The sequence below is a fragment of the Octopus sinensis genome, linkage group LG9, assembly GCF_006345805.1.
Source record: "Octopus sinensis linkage group LG9, ASM634580v1, whole genome shotgun sequence".
NCBI lineage: Eukaryota > Metazoa > Mollusca > Cephalopoda > Octopoda > Octopodidae > Octopus > Octopus sinensis.
The window spans coordinates 88683412-88703569 of NC_043005.1; the positions used below are offsets into that span (position 1 = coordinate 88683412).

Below are 20158 nucleotides of genomic sequence, written 5' to 3' on the forward strand. Positions count from 1 at the left end.
CTTTCCTTCTTTCCTGAGTGTCCAATAATACTATATTTGTTCCACGTCCTCGTGTTGTGTTTTTTGTGCTTTCTTGTTTGTATTAACTTTATATATATATATATATATATATACTTTATTTAAAAGCAGCAGAAATTCAACAAAACCTGTTACTCAGAGTTTCACGTTCCCGTTCATTGGACAGTTTTGTATGTATGTATATATATATATATATATATATATATATACAGATATACAACAGGTTTCTTTCAGATTCCATCAACCAAATCTACTCACAAGGCTTTGGTTGGCCTGAGGCTATAGAAGAAGACACTTGCCCAAGATGCCATGCAGTGGGACTGAACCCGAACTATGTGGTTGGAAAACAAACATCTTACCACACAGCCATGCCTACACATCTTACGGTACCAAAATTTTTCCTGTACCTCATTTACAAAGGTACAATTTGGGAAATGACAACAGCCTTTCAGTTTTATAAATGAATTAAAAACATGGTGAAAATTTGCTTGTTTTTGTTGTTACTCTAAATATAATTATCTTTACATTGGTTTCAAATTTTGGCACAAGATGAGTAATTTTAGGGGAAGGGGTCAGTTGATTATATCGACCCCAGTGCTCAATTGGTACTTATTTTATTGACCCCGAAAAGATGAAAAGCAAAGTCAACCCTGCATGAATTTGAATGCACGATGTAATGATGGATAAAATCTGTATATCTATAAAAGGCAGGATGCGTGCGTGTGTGTACGTGAATGTAATTTATGCACGTCCACAAATTAGCATGCATGTCACTCCAATTGTAGGACAACATTCGTCATGACCCTAGCTGGGTTTTGTCAACTTATTGTTCCCAAAGCACCCGTGGATAGCGGTAAAAATCGATTTTCAACCTTAACTTTTACCAATTTCGAAGTTTGCTAACATGTTAAGTCTCCTTCTTACTATAGCAGAGTGAAAGTGTGTGTCTGTGAGGGAGAGAGAGAAGTTGTGTGTTAATGTATGTGTGTGTGAGGGAGAGAGAGTAAGTGACAATGTTCATCAAAAATGAAAATGTAAAATGTTTTTTTTTTCTTAATTATGAGATAAAGTCTTCAAATTTAGGATGTTTTTGAAATGTTTTAGGTTAGCTTAGCTTTAGGTTAAGGCTTAGCTGTGATCCGAACATAACCTCTTCTGACACAGAGGATCAGGAGCCCTTTTGGGCGTTCTATTTTCCTCGCTGGAAGGGCTCCAACCCATGGGCCAAGTGGGGTTTAGATGATTGGGGTGGTGGTGGTTTCCGAAGGGCTAGCATGTGCAACCTGTTCACCTCTGGTGGTGAAACTCCCAACCCATGCATTCCTGTTGCGACACTGATTGTGTTGGGTGTGAAAACCAGTTTTAAATTATAAATATAGATTTTTTGAATCAGCAATGTTGTGTTCGGTTAAGTCCTATTTGGGGTGAAAAAAATCAATAACCTGATTCCTTATGGGGTTTTCCATTCAATCAGGATGAAAAATCAATAAACCAATTTCTAATAGGATTTCTCACTAAAATTGGTTACACCTCATAACTTTTACCAATTTTGATGTATTTTGTTCAAACTTGATGCCAACATTACTTAGGACTCATGGGATCTTTGAATGTTGTAAGTTCTCAAAAAAAAAAAAAACAGTCGCTGAGTAAAAAAATCAATAAACTGATTCCTTATGGGATTTCCCAAACAAATTGTCTGTTGCCCATTTTCAGCCAAACATTTACCAATTTCAAAGGATTTCGCTCAAATTTGACGTCAGTGTTACTTAGTTTGGTTTGAAACAAAGCGATTGATTAGCTTAATAATCCCAACTTAATCCCGGGCAACACCAGGCTATACTACTAGTACCTAATAAATATATTGTGCAAGTTACATAAAGTATTATCCATAACTACAGTTTGGTTCCCCAGATTTTGACCCCGCATAATTTTCTGAAAATGCATTTCTAAATTTAAATTTAAAATGAAGTTTTGCAAAAATACGTTTTCACAGGGGTAGATTACAATCACTGATAAACATTCAAATAATTTTTTGATGAAGTTTCCGATCCTCCCCCTCCATCGACAATTTCCTACCAACATTGTAGAAATTTACCGTCCCTTTAAATGTCTCAAATGCCACAGGTTGCAAGAGATACGTTCACTGTCAGGTCCTGATAATTCGAGGTTTCTGTTCGGCTACGGAAGCAGTGACCCTTCCATTAACTGCAGCATCCAGGATGTGGGAAGGAGAAAAGGAGTCGCAGACTGGGGATTCCTAACTCTAACCCAGGGCACCTATCTCTAACCCAGGGACAGAGGGTAAGACCATGTGGTCTCTTTCCATCACTTCTGGATAATCCCGGTGGCTCCAGAACAGAAAGGATATTAATCCGAACCAGTGCCTGCTTAATGATTAGGTTTAGCTCGATGTGATGAGCAAAGCGACCAGCATTTAGGTGGCAAGACAGACTGTAAAGACCTGTGGGGCCTACCACAGCAGCATATCAGTTCCCTACAGACATCAGCTTCAATATATGCGTAATCTATACGGTACTACTTGAGAACAGTGGTCCCGGTGCGCGCACTCGCGTTAGCTAGTCATGACTAGTCGATCCTTACTTTGTGTTTTTGTGGTTTATTTACTTTGTTTAACAAAAATTATTTACTTTGTAAAAAAAATTATTTATTTTGTGTTTTATTTACTTTGCTAGCTAGTCGTTGTAGGATCGACTAGTCACGACTAGCTAGCGCGGATGCGCGACTACGCGAGTGCGCGCACCGGGACCACTGTTCTCAAGTAGTACCAAGCTATACTGTCGAAAATTCACCTCTGCAAAACTTTATGAAAAACCATACATTTTACAGGAAATCAGAAAGAAACAAAGACGGAGGCACTAAAGTGTAGTTGTGCCTAGTTTTACAAAGCAGCAACAAATGAGCAAGACAGCATGGTCGGTGCGCCTGCTAGAAATAGTAGTCTAACCTCACCCTAAATCACAACTCCGCCTCACGTCGGATAATACGGTTCTGTGTTTCCTACACAAAGGATAGAGACGTGATGGCTCCGTTTGGAATGTCTCTAATAATAACATCTCTTCAATCAGAGCCGAGCTGCCACGTGCTTGCTCGAAGTAACTGGAAATAAGAGCCAAAATACCTTTAATGCTCACTCTAATGTTTAAAAACGAGAGAAAAGTCAGGACATTCTGGTCAGTGTGTACAAGAAGAGATGGCCACGGCTGGAATGACTGAACAAATCGGTTCGATTGAAGTTGACCTGGTGCTAAACAACACTGATGATATCGACAAAGGAAAAAGAAAAAAACTAGCAATAGCAGTAGTGGTGGTGGTGGCAGCAAAGGGCTACACAAAGTGACACACAAACACACGCACTTATACAACATATACACACCTACACATTCCGGTTTGCTTTACATTTATTTTGTTCTTTAACTGAAGCGGATTTTTCATCGTAGTCTCTGTGGCGCAATCGGTTAGCGCGTTCGGCTGTTAACCGAAAGGTTGGTGGTTCAAGCCCACCCAGGGACGAGCCGTCTTTTTTTTTCTCTTTTTTAAAAAGAAATTGGATTTTATCAGAATCAGTTTTTCTTTCGTGTTGTATTTTCAATTTTTTTTTCTTTCTAGAGAAGATGCGAACATTTATATACCACAAGTAACGTATACTTGAAGGCGGCGAGCTGGCAGAAATGTTAGCACGCCGGGCGAAATGCTTAGTGAGTTTAAATTCCGCCGAGGTCGACTTTGCCTTTCATCTTTTCGGGGTCGATAAATTAAGTACCAGTTACGCACTGGGGTCGATATAATCGACTTAATCTCATTGTCTGTCCTTGTTTGTCCCCTCTATGCTTAGCCCCTTGTGAGCAATAAAGAAATAAGTAACGTACACTTATTGTGGGTGAACCTCATGAACTGTAGTTCGAATCTTGCAGATGACAAATGATTATTTATAAAATAATTGTTGCTTAGCCTAGGTTGAATCCCAGCCGTGACTCTCCCGTATATTTGTATACTTAGGGCTATATTATCAAATATACTTTTCCTTTTTAAACCAGTAGAACGAGGTTTGAAGGAAACTTTACAGTATTCTTTCGGTTTCTAATCATAAATTGAAAGTTGAAATCTTCACTCAATCCAGTAATGTCCGGATAGACGTGTCGTTAGGTAACCTGCCGCTTTTAGGCTTGTTGAAAATAGCGTAGTCATTGCACTTGCTAGAAATAGTAGCCAAACCGCCCCCAAATCACAGCTCGCCCCACGTTGGATATTACGGTTCTGCATTTTCTGCATGGAAGATAAAGTCGGGATGGTCCTGTTTGGAATGTCTCTAATCATAACGTCTCTTCGATCAAGGCAGAGCCACCATGTGGTTTATTGAAATAGCTAGAAATAATAGCCAAAATACCTATTTCTTTACTACCCACAAGGGGCTAAACACAGAGAGGACAAACAAGGACATACAAACGGATTAAGTCGATTATATCGACCCCAGTGCATAACTGGTACTTAATTTATCGACCCCGAAAGGAAGAAAGGCAAAGTCGACCTTGGCGGAATTTGAACTCACAACGTAACGGCAGACGAAATACCGCTAAGCATTTCGCCCGGCGTGCTAACGTTTCTGCCAGCTCGCCGCCTTATAATAGCCAAAATACCTTCAGTCCTCACCCTAATCTGAAGAAAATACTGAAAAGAAAAAAAAAATGTCTGATCATAGTTCTGATCGAACGGAAAGAAGTTAAGATGGAGTTTAGTGTCGTAAAAAAGTGAAAGTTATATTGCACATGCACTGAAAACATTATGAGGCTAAGTGACATAAAGGTTATTGTTTGGTACAAGGAAAATATTGCCTGACGTGATACTCGTACGCGCGAAACACTTTGGCCCTTTATAACGCAATGGGTACTTCTGGTTGCTATTTCTGAAATATTTGTAACGGTTAGGTTTTAATTAGTGTAGTTACCAATTGTAACGAGTAAAGATTGATTAGATATACAATATTACGAAATGTCGGAGTCAGCAGTTGAAACGATAAAAATTTGTTGTTATAACGGCAAGTTGTAAGATGTGAAAGATGAACAATGCATGAAGTTTTAAGGAAATATTTATTTACCGTTACGTTACAATACCTTACGTCGACGGGCAAGTTATGATAAATCCAAAAGCATGCGAAGTAAAGTTTGTGTTTGTGTCCTCTTCATTGTTTAGTAGTAAATACAGAGAGAGAAAGAATGATGTTGTAAGAGAACAGAATTAGAGCTAGTGAGAGTTGTAGGGTGTGGGACGTTGTCTCACAGTTGCTGACAGTAAACTTCATTTCTCCTTCTGACCAAGGTTCTAGCTGGTCAGCAAGACTTCGTTGTCACTAAAGTGACTAACTGATTGAGTCATCACGACTGATTTTTGCTTGGAGTTTTTCTTGCTTTTATAACTATCCAGACGGATAGATACATCATTGAGAACAATAGATTCAGTTGGTGGTCTTGTTATCTCTCTTCTGGTTTTTTGTGAAGTAGAAGAGGTTATAAGGGTCAAGTGGTGAAGACATTATTTGGGCCTAGCTAAAGGCATCTAGAAAACGTAAAACTGCTGTCAGAGGAAAACCGTTGTTCCACCGTGGGAAAAGTTCTGTTGCAGTGTTAATTCAAATTTGGCTATGGTGGATCGAATCCACTTCATGAATGCAAGATCCACTACATATTTAAGATATCACTAGAAGGTGCCTCTCTATACAACATAATGACGGAGTTCTGTGAATAAATTTAAAGAATTTCACCAGTTCTTTTTATATAACTCTATATACTTTGTAGGACAAAGGGCGGTTGAGAAACTCTGGCATAGAAGTAAGTTCCCTCTTAAAGTCACGGTCACAAAGAGACCGTTTTTTTAAATCAGAGAACAGCTTCTTTACAAAATAAAATTCAAATTCAAAGAAAAAAAAACCCTAGTAGATTCTCATACTTCAGCAGAGGCGTGTGTGTGTGTGTGTGTTTGTGTTTCGGCTGAGTGGCAATTAGATTAGAGATAAGTATTTTGTTAAGATGAGTTGTCAGGGTATCGCAGGTAAGATGCGCAGACGATTCGGTACATTTATTTCTCATGGCTGGCTGTGCAGATATTTAGAAAATGAAGAATCTTGCCAAGAAAATTTAAAAAACGGCCGGCATCGAGTTCAAACTAATGATAATCCGGTTCTTGTAACAGCCATTAACCAATCAAATTCTTTATCGACACGGTCACTGCACAGGTAACACACACACACACAGGCATGTGTATATTCTTTTATCCTTTTATTTTGTTTCAGTCATTTGACTGCGGCCATGCTGCAGCACTGCCTTTAGTCGAACAAATCAACCCCAGGACTTATTCTTTGTAAGCCTAGTACTTATTTTATCAAGCTCTTTTGCAGAACCGCTACTTTACGGGGACGTAAACATACCAGCATCGGTTGTCAAGCGATTGTCGGGGGACAAACACAGACACATATATATACTACAAGCTTCTTTCAGTTTCCGTCTACAGCAGAAGACACTTGCCCAAGGTGCCACGCAGTGGGACTGAACCCGGAACCATGTGGTTGGTAAGCAAGCTACTTACCACACAGCCACTCCTGCACATGTATACATCTACATACATAATCACACAAAATCATTCGCATAGCTATCCTGTGCGACCTCTCTGTCCGGCATTCGCCATGATAGATCGCTAGCCACAACACATTGTTTATTTTCTCCCCTTGTTTCTTTCTGTGGAAGAGCGTAGGCTTGAAACGTTAAAGACTATTTGACTTCCAGAGAGAGAGAGAGAGAGAGAGAAGAGAGAGAGAGAGAGAGAGAGAGAGGTGGGGATGCAGTTTGCGAAGGCCTTAGAGCGTCGAATAGATTGCTCTGTGATGGTCGTTCCGGATCTCTGCGTTCAGAGTTCAAGCTTTGTTGCGGTCAACTCTGCTTTTCACCCCTTTCAAGGTCAATAACCAAAGTACCAGTGCTGTACTTGGACCGATTCTTTTCTTTTTCTAACTCTCTTTCTGGAAGAAATTGACTGGAGAGCGATGCCCGAGTCACGCCATACGTCATGACACAATGGAGTCCATACGACTCCATTGAGAAATTAAAGGCCCACAGCACTGCGCGTATACAACACGAACACACACAAAAGCTGCGTATATCTACATTTGAATTATAAGCTTAAACACACACACATACATACATAATATCATCATCATTGTTCGACCGTGGTCGAGACAATGGAATTTACTATGATACGCTAGACTTCACGGTCCATCATAGCATTACGGAGGTTCTGTTGCTAGATGCCTGTATCCCTGGAGATTACATCAGGGTAGGAGAGTGTGCGCCCTCTGGTATCGCGAGCAGATGGCTTCCAGAGGAGAAGAGTAGAAATTACCTAGTTTTCAGCTCTACAACAATGTCCAGCAAACCGACATCGCTCTTATCAGTGATTCTCTCTCCAATGCCCAGTCTCTTTTACAATCTCTTGAACAAGCCTCAAATTGTGTAGGTCTTTACCTCAATGAGTCCAAGATTGAATATGTAAACAAGTGCCTGTCCAACAGTGATTTCATCATCCATACTCTCAACAATACGCCCTTAAATATGGTTTCTGACTACAAATATCTTGGGTCATACATATCATCATCTGAAAAAGATTTTCTAACTAGAAAGGGTATGGCCTGGTCAGCCTGTAATGATATGCATAAGATCTGGTCATCAAATCTAAGTAGAGATTTCAAACTTAAAATCTCCAAAACCCACAGTCGAACCAATTCTACTATATGGCTCAGAAACCTGGACATTATCAAAGAAGCTTGAGAGGTGGTTGGATGGAACTTACACTCGCCTCCTTATGAGAGCTCAAAATCTCTCGTGGAAGCGTCATCCAACCAAAGTACAAATATATGGGAAACTACCACCTGTATACATAATATACATACAATAAAAGCAATACAAAGTGGCACTCCGTCGGTTAGACGACGCGGGTTCCATTTGACCCGATCAGTAGAACAGCCTGCTCGTGAAATTAATGCACAAGTGGCTGAGTACTCCACAGATACGCGTACCCTTAATGTAGTTCTCAAGGTGATTCATTGTGACACGGATGTGACGAGGCTGGACTTTTGTATTACAGGTACAACTCATTTTTGTCAGATGCATGGACTGGCGCAATGTGAAATAAAGTGACTTGTTCAAGGACACGACGCGCCGCTGGGAATCGAACTCACGATCTCGAGGTGAATACCCAAACCACTAAGCCACAAGCCACAGGACAAATCCCATGGCCGCTACGTAACAACAATGAAGCAACAACCGTGGCAGAGAAAAGAGCTCAGAAAGTATCTTCCTCAAGTTTAACAACGTGAAAATAATAATATTACATAACCCGAGGGGAAAACGAAATAAAAATTGATAAACATAACTCCCGGATCTTTTCGGTTTGAACGGCAGTTTTTAAAATAATTTCCACGTAACTAAACACTTTTAAACTTCGTATACTGGTAGAATGTGTTTATAAAACATCTTTTTCTCTTGGCTTTATTGAGAAAATTCTATAGTTTGTAAGATATTTGTTGTTTTTTTTTCTTCAATTTCTGCAATTTCAACCAATCAATGACGTCTATTGAGGTGAAAACATTCTGTGCCATATGAATATGTCCCTCTTTTAAGAAACAGATTGGGTTTATTTACATTTCTGAAGAAAAAAGATACCCCCCCACTAACCCTAAAACAGATTGAAATGCAATAGATCGATTCTAGGGTCATAATTATGGGTGATAATTTCATATGACACCGCTAGAAAAAAACTGCCGTTCAAACCGAAAAGATCCCATAACTCTCTTTCTAAGGTACATTGACAAATCCTATTTAACATAACCTGAAAAATTAAATAAAGAAAAAAATGTCGTTTGCGTTATTTTTATTTTCGGAGACAAGTACGCAATATTGTATTAACAGGTCTTAACGTTAGCTCTGGCAAAATACATTTGGAGGGAAATAACGCAGCAAAGCTGGCATAGCTTCTCTATATACTCCAAGCCATTCTATTCCAACTGATTAAAGAATAAAAAAAAAATATGCAGTTCTATGGTATTAATATGAATGTTCGTCTATTTTTTTTTAATGATAATTTGAAAAATACGATGGAACTTTGACATAAAGACAGATCACTCACTCAAACACACACACACACAGAATTTCTTTTCTGTCTGTGAAAATCTGCTATGGAATGCGAATACAAACAATCGAACGAAACATTTCTGACAGAAGCTGATCATATCAACAGCAAATCTCCATGGTAATAGATAGCCAGATTAGATTGGTCTCTCCTTCCTCCGTATTCAAGCCTCCCCCCCCCCACAGAACTCTTATAATCATTGCAGATGGATTTGAAGACAAACTCCCGCATTTCTCTTCCCTCACTAAATCCGAAAATCCAATGTTATGTCATGGATGGATATCCAAACGTAACACACATACACAAAGACAACCACACATATACAAATATATATATACATACGCACATAAAGGCATGTATACACACACACACACATGTATATACACATAAACACACATAAAAAACGCACACATATAGGTCGGTGCGTCTAAATGTAATATTAATGGGTCTCAGTCGATTTCGACTAGTTGTTCAATGAGCAAATTGCTTACTTACTGAATCAACGTGAAAGTGGCCGAATATTCCACAGACATGTTTAGCTTTAATGTAATTAACGAGAATCTTAGACGGAATCAGTGTCAGTCACTGTGTGACAAGGCTGTACCATTGAATTTACAGGTATAATCCATCTGGCGGGCTTCAGTATAGTTTCCGTCGACCCGGCTTTACTCTCAAAGCTTGGGTCGACCAAAAGCTATGGTAAAAGACACTTATCTAAGATACCATACAGTGGGATTGAACTTAGGAACTTGTAATTTTAAAGCAAGGAACCCACATCTTCTGTAAATATGACAGACGTTCTACCATTAGAATTTATTTTTTTCCTCCATTTAAGAAGCTTTCTTCTTACAAGCGAGAATTGTATGTTTACGTCTTAAGAATTTAGAAACTTCAAGAGATATGAAATAAATAATTTTTAACAACAGAACTTGAAGTAAAGCTCGTATAAATAACGTTAGGTTTGAAAATCCCTTGGAACGGAAAATGTCGAAGGCTGACCGTGGAGCTCGAACCTATATCTTCTGTTAACATGACAGATGTGCCTCCAACAGTTTTCGATATATTGCCTTCTCCTTCTCTCTCTCCACACACAAACCTATAGTTTTATATTTTTCCGTTATCTTCTACTTATCTTAGTCGTTGGACTGCGACCATGCTGGGACAACCGCCTTGAAGAGTTTTAAACCAGTAAAATCGACTCCAGTATCATTTCTTTTCAAAAACAAGTCTGGAATTTATTCTATCGGTGTCTTGTCTCGAACGGCTACATCACGGGGGCGTAAACTAACCAACAACAGTTTTCGATATATTGACCATTTCAGAGACAATGCATGTCTCTAAATGCATTGAATCTGATCAAAACACGATCAAAATCACGACTCTTTCATTACAACACTCACGTTTTCTGTCCCAAATTTGGTGTTAGAGTAAAGCTAGACATTTATTATTGTACAGAATTAATACAGTTCGTCTTGAATTTTCCCAATTTCATATATTTCAACTCTAAGTGAAAATTGTTAGTAAATCCCAAGAGGTGAAGAGAAAACGTATTAACAAAATAACTTTTTTGATATGCTCTATGTATGGTGCTATATAGTTTTGTTATATATCTTTACAGATATATATCATATGTGTGTGTCTTGTAACACAAACATACAAACACTTCGCATATTGACAAAATTTATATAGATCGTGGTTATAAATAATAATAAAAATAATTATATATTCATTTATACACACGCACATATATACATCTACGCACACGTCACTCATAGACTACCAATGTCTGGTTTACAACCAATAACATTGTTACTTGCGCGTGCGTGCGTGTGTGTGTGTGTGTGTGTGTGTGTGTAATAGACGATTGGTTAAAAAGTGCTTTGCAATACCGAAGTTCCGGGTTCGATCTCATTGTTTGGCTTTGTGAGTAAAGTCGATAGTATCTTTTCAGTTTAATATCCACGAAGTAAAACGGAAAATATATCGTAAGCAATCATCATCAAAAGTCAATGAAATAAAAAGTGATTGATTGATTTGTTATGAAATCATGAAAATGAATGTCCTTATGGGCTTATTGGTGAAACAGAGGAGTAAGGTTTTCTGAAACGAGTGGCCGAAGCCACGCATGCAGCTGTATGCGTATGAGTGTATGTGCGAGAGAGAGAGCAAGCACGTGTGGCGTGCAAGAAAGAGAGAGATCGCGCGCACACACGCCAATAACGAAGTTAAACCAAATATTTTGAAAGCATTTAGTATGCACATTTCAGATTACTGCGTACTAATATAATAGGAAATACATCCCTGATGCAAGTCTTCCTATGTGTGTGTGTTTGTAAGAAAAGGAGAACATATTACAGTTCTATATTTAAAAGATGAGGAATTATGTACATTATTTACGTTTGACACGTATTTGTCTCATTTTGTTTATTAACAAAACATTTCGGCTGACATACTCTCTAGCCTTCATCAGGTGTCTCGGGGAAATTTTGAACCTGGATTCTCATTCCTGAGGTATTTTTCGATGTTGTTGTTGTTGCTATTATTATTATTATTATTATTATTATTATTATTATCATCATCATTATCAGGTCACGGGCATATGGCGTGGTGGTTAAGAACGCGGGCTACAAATCCCCAAGATTCCGAATTTGATTCCAGGCAGCGATCTGAATAATAATAATAATAACTAGCAGTATCGCCCGGCGTTGCTCGGTTTGTAAGGGAAATAACTATATAAACATTTTTAGAGAGTTACTTCCCTTATAGATGCCAATTCGGGCTTTCTTAGCCATTTCTGTTTTGGTGTCTTCAAGCCATGAAGTCGTTGTTCTAAAAGAACGCTGGTCTCCTTGACAACGCTTTACGACGTTGATTTCCTTACACTCCCTTCCCCACAGCTTCACGAGGGAGGGAAGAAGCAAACAGGTGCAGGTGTGACCATGGTGCCAACTCCGCCGCCATCGACACACGATGCATTTTATGCATTAAAATGGAATAAAAAATGATGTTAAATTATTTTTAAAATCGTAGACTCATCGTAGACGCGCGCTAATACTCAGACGGGCTCGATATGAATCACGACTATAAGATACCCGAATTTGGTTAAACTGCACCGCAAAATGTGGGAGTAGTTAGGAATCTAAATCGAAGGGGACAGACACTCACACAACTACAGTTTTATATATATAGATAACATTGAAAAATACCTTAGGAATGAGAACCCAGGTTCGAAATTTTGAAGGCTGGAGGGAATATCAGCCGAAACGTTGTGTTAACAACAAACAAAATGAAGATAAATATCCGTCAAATGTAAATAATGTAAATAAAGAGAACATATTATTTATCAATGTTCTTATCCTTATATATAAAAGTGAGGTTGTGTGCTGTCTGTCTTCTACGATTTAGATTCCTAACTACTCCTACATTTTGCGGTGCAGTTTAACCAAAACAGGGTATCTTATAGTCGTGATTCATATCGAGCCCTTCTGGGTATTAGCGCGCGTCTACGATGAGTCTACGATCTTAAAAAAAATTTACCATCAATTTTTCCCATTTTTAATGCATTTTTGGCATATATGAGGGAAGTAACTCTCTAAAAATTTATTGTTAAATCTCAGAACGTAAAAAGCTACAGTAACACCCTCCCCCTTTGTGGTTAGCCATATTGAGATGGCTATTATACTTTACATCTCTAAAAATGCTTATATAGTTATTTCCCTTACAAACCCGAGCAACGCCGGGCGATACTGCTAGTTTTTTAATAAAGTAAAAATAAAACTATTCTTTCGGTTTATGATCATAAAATAAAAGTGGAAAATTATCGCATGGAATCTAAATTTAGGGAGACAAAAGAAAAAGAAAAAGAAAAAGAAAATCTGATTTTTAAAATCCATATTTTGAAATACTCTATTCTTTTACTTGTTTCAGTCATTTGACTGTGGCCATACTGGAGCACCGCCTTTAGTCGAGCAAATCGACCCCAGGACTTATTCTTTGTAAGCCTAGTACTTATTGTATCGGTCTCTTTTGCCGAACTATTAAGTTACAGGGACGTAAACACACCAGCATCGGTTGTCAAGCGATATTGGGGATACAAACACAGGCATACACATAAATATATATATATATATATATATATATATATATATATACACATATATATACGATGAGCTTCTTTCAGTTTCTGTCTACCAAATCCACTCACAGGGCTTTGGTCAGCCAAGGCTATAATAGAAGACAATTGCTCAAGGTGCCACGCAGTGGGACTGAACCCGGAAGCATGTGGTTGGTAAGCAAGCTACTAACCACACAGCCACTCCTGCGCCTATGTCGAGCAAAATATAAGATTGAAAAGAAAAATGTTTTGGTGGTCATGAGATGGGTTGGGGGTGAAATAAAAATTTGAGTAGTTGTCATTTCTTTTATATCGTTTACTGGTTTCAGTCATTGGACTGCGACCACATTGAAGGGGTTTTTTTGTCAGTAAAATCGACTCCAGTATTTATTGTTTTAGTCTGGTACTTACTCTATCGGTGTCTTTTTGCCGAATGGCTAAAATACGGGGACGTAAACAAACCAACACCGGTACTCAAGCAGTGGGGCAGGGACAAAAAAAAAAAAAAGACACACGATGAGCTTCCACTGTGTTTCCGTCTATCAAATTCACTTACAAGGCTTTGATCAGCTCGGGGCTAAAGTAGAAGACACTTGTGCAAGATGTCGTGCAGTAAGATTGAACCCAGAACCTTGTGGTTCTAAAGCAACCTACTTAACCACACAGCTATGCCTAAGCCAATTGTTTTGGTCAAATTTTCATCTCCATTCTCGAAAACAAGGATCCGAAGAAATTTCAAGGGAAAACAGCGGAGGGATATCTATTCAACACGTCTGCTTGGACCCTGGCAAATGATATCAATATTTCTACCTTAATTTTGGGATCGCAAAGCGAAAGAATGCCCTAAAAAGTTGGCGGGGCTTCAGCAAAATAACTGAAACGTCGAATCCATTAAAAACGAAATATTTCACATCTCTCGAAGGTTCTAAATTCTTATAACATAAACTTCAAACCGTATTTTTTCCAAATAAGATTACAGAGGATAACAAATCTATAGATACCAAATTGCTGGAAGGCAATGCTTTCCTCTCAAGCTTCACTTACCTTTTCAGTTGAGACTTGAAAAGGTTGCTGACGGTTTGACCAAAGAGGAAGGTATCTGTCTTCAGCCATTTTTGATCTGGTTCAACACACAACGTCTTTCGCTAAAACCACCAGATAGATACTGACTAGCTGACCTTTTCGGCCCAACGAAAGCAGTAAGATGAAATAATAACGATTTCTTGTATTTGCCACAAGGGCATCTGATCAGGGAGACATTTACAAAGATAGTTTACAGTTTGTGTGGAGAGTCACAGAAAAAGATGAAGGGAAGAAATGAGATAGAAAGTATACATTGCATACAAAATATATAGCCATACGGATGATGCTATCCTTATGATATAGGAGGGCCTCCAACTAGGGCCTGTCAAGGAATCCAACTGATCCAGAATCGCCCTGGCCACCAAGAGCATGACCTGTTGCCCAATTGTTATTCAGTAATCTTCAGGCGCATGTATTTATTTGCTACAGGGACATCTGACAGGGTGCATTACAAAGAGAGTTTACAATTTGTGCCGCAAATGGTTTTCGCACATTAATACATACTCGCCACTTTCTCACACAGCTAATTGTTACCCGAGTGTATGTGTGTGTTTGTACTCGCGCGCGTCAGTAGCGTCTGTAAGTGTGTATATGTAAGCATTTTCTTGTAAATTCATGAGTCTCTCTCTCTCGTACACTTTCACCATCCCCTTTCCATAGCACGATAGAGTATTTTTACACCACAGGAATCTATCGTTAGCACTTTAATACAAGAGAAGATGCGTTGTTTTGAACGATATTTGAACGAGAGCCAGACTTTTATTTACTTTGTCAAAAACCGTAATTTCTTCGGGTCTGTCTGTTTTAAGTATCGTAGATTATGGTTATGCAAAAACTGGGGGAAGGGTTGTCTTCTTTTTCTCAAGTTTTCCGTTTTGACGTTTACTTGTAGAAACCATTTTTTTTTCAGGTTTATGTTATACATTATTTTGAAGAAATATAACCTCAGATGTTTAATACATGCCTAAAACAAACAAATCTAAAGGAATTATGGTCTTTGGCTTGGTAGATAATTTTCGATTCTATTGTATAGAAATGCTCCATAAATAAAGACAGGATGGTCACTACTTGAACGTCTTTGATCATAGTTTTGCTGTTCTGTCGGGGTTGAGCTGGAGATAGCAACATCAATAACCCGAAAATTATTCAACCTCCCACCACACCTTACCTCTTCTTCATTGAACATTATCTATAGATATGTACAGTCACGTTTATACGGAAATGTCTACCTCAGTTTGTAAGTGAAATAAAACGAAACGAGAGAGAGAGAGAGAGAGAGAGAGTGTATTTATAATTTTAATCAAAATACAAAATGCATTTAGCAATTTGCATAACTGTTCTAAGCCAGGGTTTCACAACCATTTAAAAAAAAACCTATATCTTAAAATGTCCTCCGACGTTTACCATAAAAGGACAAAATTTTTGTTTGTTTGTATGTATGTATGTGCATGTATGTGTGTACATGTATATATGCATGCATGTATGTAAAGAGTATTGTAGCTTGTTTAAAATATTGTGATACCAAAGTAAAATCACAAAATAACGAAGACATGGAGCTTCTTATAATGTGAAAAGGGAAACGCGTTTGCCTGCACAACCACCAACATGACCGGATCTGCATAGATTCCCATGTCTTTACTCCATTTACTTCAGATGTGTTGGACTGGACACCTTACTAGGCTGCCGGACGATAGGTTACCTAAGCATCGTGGTAAACGTCCGAGACATAAACCTTAAGAAATGTTTTAGGAATGTCGTGAAAAGAAACCTTCAGGCTCTTTGTGTGAATATTGAAGACTGGAAACAGATGATAGAAAATCGATCGGTTTGGAAAGAAGCGACCTGCAATGGCTGTAAAACATTTGAAACACAGAGAATCGAACAAGACATTTTTCTGCCGGAAAATATTTGTAACATCTGCAGTTAGGGTCTGTTTGTCCAAAGCGGCCCTTGCTAGTCTTATGAGATCTCATGACGGCATTAGTTACTTGCAAAGATGACCTTCTATGAAGACGTGGCAGTCACCGTTTGAAAAAAAGCTTTAAGTAAACTCTATTGCAAGCTTTATTCCCTTGTTACAAATGCTCCATTCTGGAGCAACTCATCCCCTCATATCTGTGAAATACTGCTTTAAAGTAATTATTTTCCTAGTTAGTAACTTTTTCCAAAGTCTATGGTCATACGATATTGTTAGTGTTTTTGTCTGAAGATAAGCAGAACAAATTTCGGAGAAAGCTACGTTAAATTCTGAGAAGTGCATCAAAATTTACCCCAAATGCCCAAAAGTAAATCATTCTGTCCAGATATTACATGTATGTTGACTAAAATAGGTCAGGCGTAGGATCATAGCATCATAGGAAGGGTGCGTTGGCTTGCGGCAACAGGGCGGTTAACTCGAGGTATCGGTGCAATTGACTCAAAGTATCGGTGCAATTGACTCAAAGAATCGGTGCAGTTGACTCGAGGCATCGATGCAGTTAAGGTCTGTTTGTCCAAAGTTGCCCTTGCTAGTCATATGAGAATTCATGACGGCATTGGTTAATTGAAGAAATGACCTTCTGTTGAAATGACTCGTGGAAACAGGCAGTTGATTCGAGTCTAAGGGACGTTGAAAAAGTATTAGTAAGAGGAGTGATAGTTAGAAAAAAAGAGTTTGAGAAACACTGATTTAAGATCTCTGAATTCAGCCTGGGAATTAACAAAGTGACAAGGTTTGTTTACGCGAAAACAGACCCAGATATTTGTGAATATATGAATTTGGTGTTTGTATATATGATGGTGTGTATACGTGTGTCGATATGCTTGCACTAATTTATGTAACGTGTGTGTGTGTGCGCGGTGTAGATAGATCATACATACATACATGTGTGTGTGTGTGTGTGTCGATACACTGCACTCATGTAGAAGGTGCATATCTATGTTTTGTGTGTGTGTGTGTGTGCATATCTTATACATACACGTGAATGTGCGCATGTATTTATTTCCCTTGCTACCCACAGAACAAGCAAGCCGCCACCTGTTGCTCTCCCGCAGGATTACAACATCATGGTAAAAACAAACTTACAGCAACAACGCTCACACTAACTACAACAACAACAACAACGTAAGCATCCGTGACTATGCCAACATCGATGAGGACGGCTGTAAACAGTCGCTGATCTGCTAGAAATAGCAGCTAAATCTCTCTTAAACCCCCCCCCACTTTGCCAAATTCAATGAAGAACACATTAGAACATTTTTTTCTTTTTGTATGCAACACTGATTCTTGGACATTTTGTGGTATGAAAAACAAAACCTTTCAAAGAGAGCTGGACGAACTAAGAAGAATTAACTGTCATTTAATCATTTAATATTGTGAAGATATGTTTGTTACAGATGTAAGCAAAGGCACGATTGTAAAGGCGGCGAGCTGGCAGAATCGTTAGCACGCCGGGCGAAATGCTTAGCAGTATTTCGTCTGTCTTTATGTTCTGAGTTCAATTTCCGCCGAGGTCGACTTTACCTTTCATCTCTTCGGGGTCGATAAATAAAGTACCAGTTGCGGGATCTTTTCCTTTCGAACGGCAGACAATTTCTAGTTAACTAAACACTTTAAAACTTCGTATACTGGCAGAATGTGTCAAAATATAACATTTTTTTCTCTTGGCTTTCTTGAGAAAATTGTAATTTGTTTGTTAACGTAGTTTAAATTTTTGAATTTTAACCAATCCTATGCTCTCTTTTGAGCTATAATCATTTGCTGCGTCTAAAACTGAGACAACATCCTGTAACTAACCCTAAACCTCCCCCCCAACCCTAACCCTAAATTTTTTTTCTTAATTGTTAAATTAATTTAATTGTTACGCGTATAAAAAAACTAAAGCAATGGAATTAAATTAATTTAACAATTAAGAAAAAAATTTAGGGTTAGGGTTAGGAGGGAGGTTTAGGGTTAGTTACAGGATGTTGTCTCAGTTTTAGACGCAGCAAATGATTTTAGTTGAATGGAGGTAATCGATTGGTTAAAATTGCCGAAATGCTCGGATTTTTAGACGAAATATCTTACAATCTATAGAATTTTCTCAAGAAAGCCAAGAGAAAAAAATGCTTTATTTTGACACATTCTACCAGTATACGAAGTTTAAAAGTGTTTAGTTAACTAGAAATTGTGTTGACATCTGCCGTTCAAAAGGAAAAGATCCCAGTTGCGTACTAGGGTCGATCTAATCGACTGACCTCTCCCTAAAAATTTTGGGCCTTGTGTCTAGAGTAGAAAAGAAAGGCACGATTTTTGGTGGCTTGCATTGAGGAAACGCAATAAATGACGGTGACGATTTAACAGACCGCAAAGCGATGTCCAGTAATATCAGATCATATACCTCACCCTGGTCATGCCATGAAGTACCGTCTTAAGGAACGGGCACATTAAACAGTTGCTCGGAGACCCCACGTGTCTAAGGGCCCCAAAATAATCTATTTATGCTGTTGCTGTTTGTTTGTTGAGCGAAGCGGTCTTCGTCCTGTAGTGGGAGAAGTCCGAAACGTGGTCCTTTGCTATTCGTAAGACCCGCAGAAAAGAAAGCAGGTCAACCCCCGACACCGAGAGCATCCAGGCTCAGCGGTTGCGTAGAAAGCCGGGGACAAGAAACAGGAAGAAAGAGTGAGAGAAAGTTGGAGCGAAGGAGTACAACAGGGGTCGCCACCACCCCCTGCCGGAGCCTCGTGGAGCTTTAGGTGTTTTCGCTCAATAAACACACACAACGAAACCTCGATCCTCCGACCGCGAGTCCGCTGCCCTAACCACTGGGCCATTGTGCCTCCACGGCTGTTGCTGTTGTGTTTGTAGGGGTCCTCTGTGGATTGTTTTGTCCAGAGGCCTACTACTTCTGTTAAAACAACTCTTCATATACTCACAGAAGAGGTATATATTTAATTTTGTTGATTATTCTCATTTCAAACGTTACCGATGTTGTTGTTATTGCCGTTGTTGTAACTGAAGGAAACAGTTTATCATAACATTTATCATAACAAATAAGGCAGCGAACTGGCAGAATTGTTAAGCACGCCGGGCGAAATACTAAGCGATATTTCGTCTGTCGTTACGTTCTGAGTTCAAATTCCGTCGAGGTCGACTTTTCGGGGGTCGAAAAATTAAGTACTAGTTACGCACTAGGGTCGATGTGATCGACTTAATCCGTTTGTCCCCTCTATGTTTAGTCCCTTGTGGGTAGTAAAAAAATAGGAAACAATTTATCATAACATATTTAAGGAAAGGCGGTGAGCTGGTAGAATCGTTAGCACACCAGACAAAATGCTCAGCGGTATTTCGTCCGTCCTTATGTTGTAAGTTCAAATTCCTCCGAGGTCGCCTTTGCCTTTAATCCTTTCGGGGTTGATAAAATAAGCAACAGTTGCGTACTGGGTTCGATGTAATCGACTCAGCTCTTGCCCCAAAATTGCTGGCCTTGTACCAAATTACATTAAAGTTTTTAAAAGATAATATTTAAACAGGAATCAAAGATAAAGAGGTACTCATGAAGAAGAGTGGACCCACGTGCAAAATTTTTTTCCCACGAGAGTTCCGGACCCCAGTTATGAACTCATTTGCATATAACCAATCAGAGATCAACTATCAAAGTAATTTATGAGCGCATAACAAGTGATGGGCGATAAGATAAGGTCACTTGGGTAAGGGATGACCATGCCCCTTTTCTCTTTTAAGAATGCTTGTTCTTGTTTCAACCATGGCTGCATCTGTGTAGTTATTTGTGT

At 38.8% G+C, this 20158-nt stretch overlaps 2 protein-coding genes and 1 non-coding gene across 3 annotated transcripts in view; 2 read left to right on the forward strand and 1 right to left on the reverse strand.

Annotated features, from left to right (window-relative positions):
• The window catches only part of LOC115215459 (organic cation transporter protein-like), a 463156-nt gene that overhangs the window by 407922 nt on the left and 35076 nt on the right, over positions 1-20158 (forward strand). The window lies entirely within an intron of this gene.
• LOC115215862 overlaps positions 1-20158 on the reverse strand; it is a 79774-nt gene that overhangs the window by 56223 nt on the left and 3393 nt on the right. The gene's annotated exons all lie outside the window — the stretch shown is intronic.
• Positions 3476-3549, forward strand: Trnan-guu. The gene has a single exon. It is a non-coding gene; the product is annotated as a tRNA-Asn (tRNA).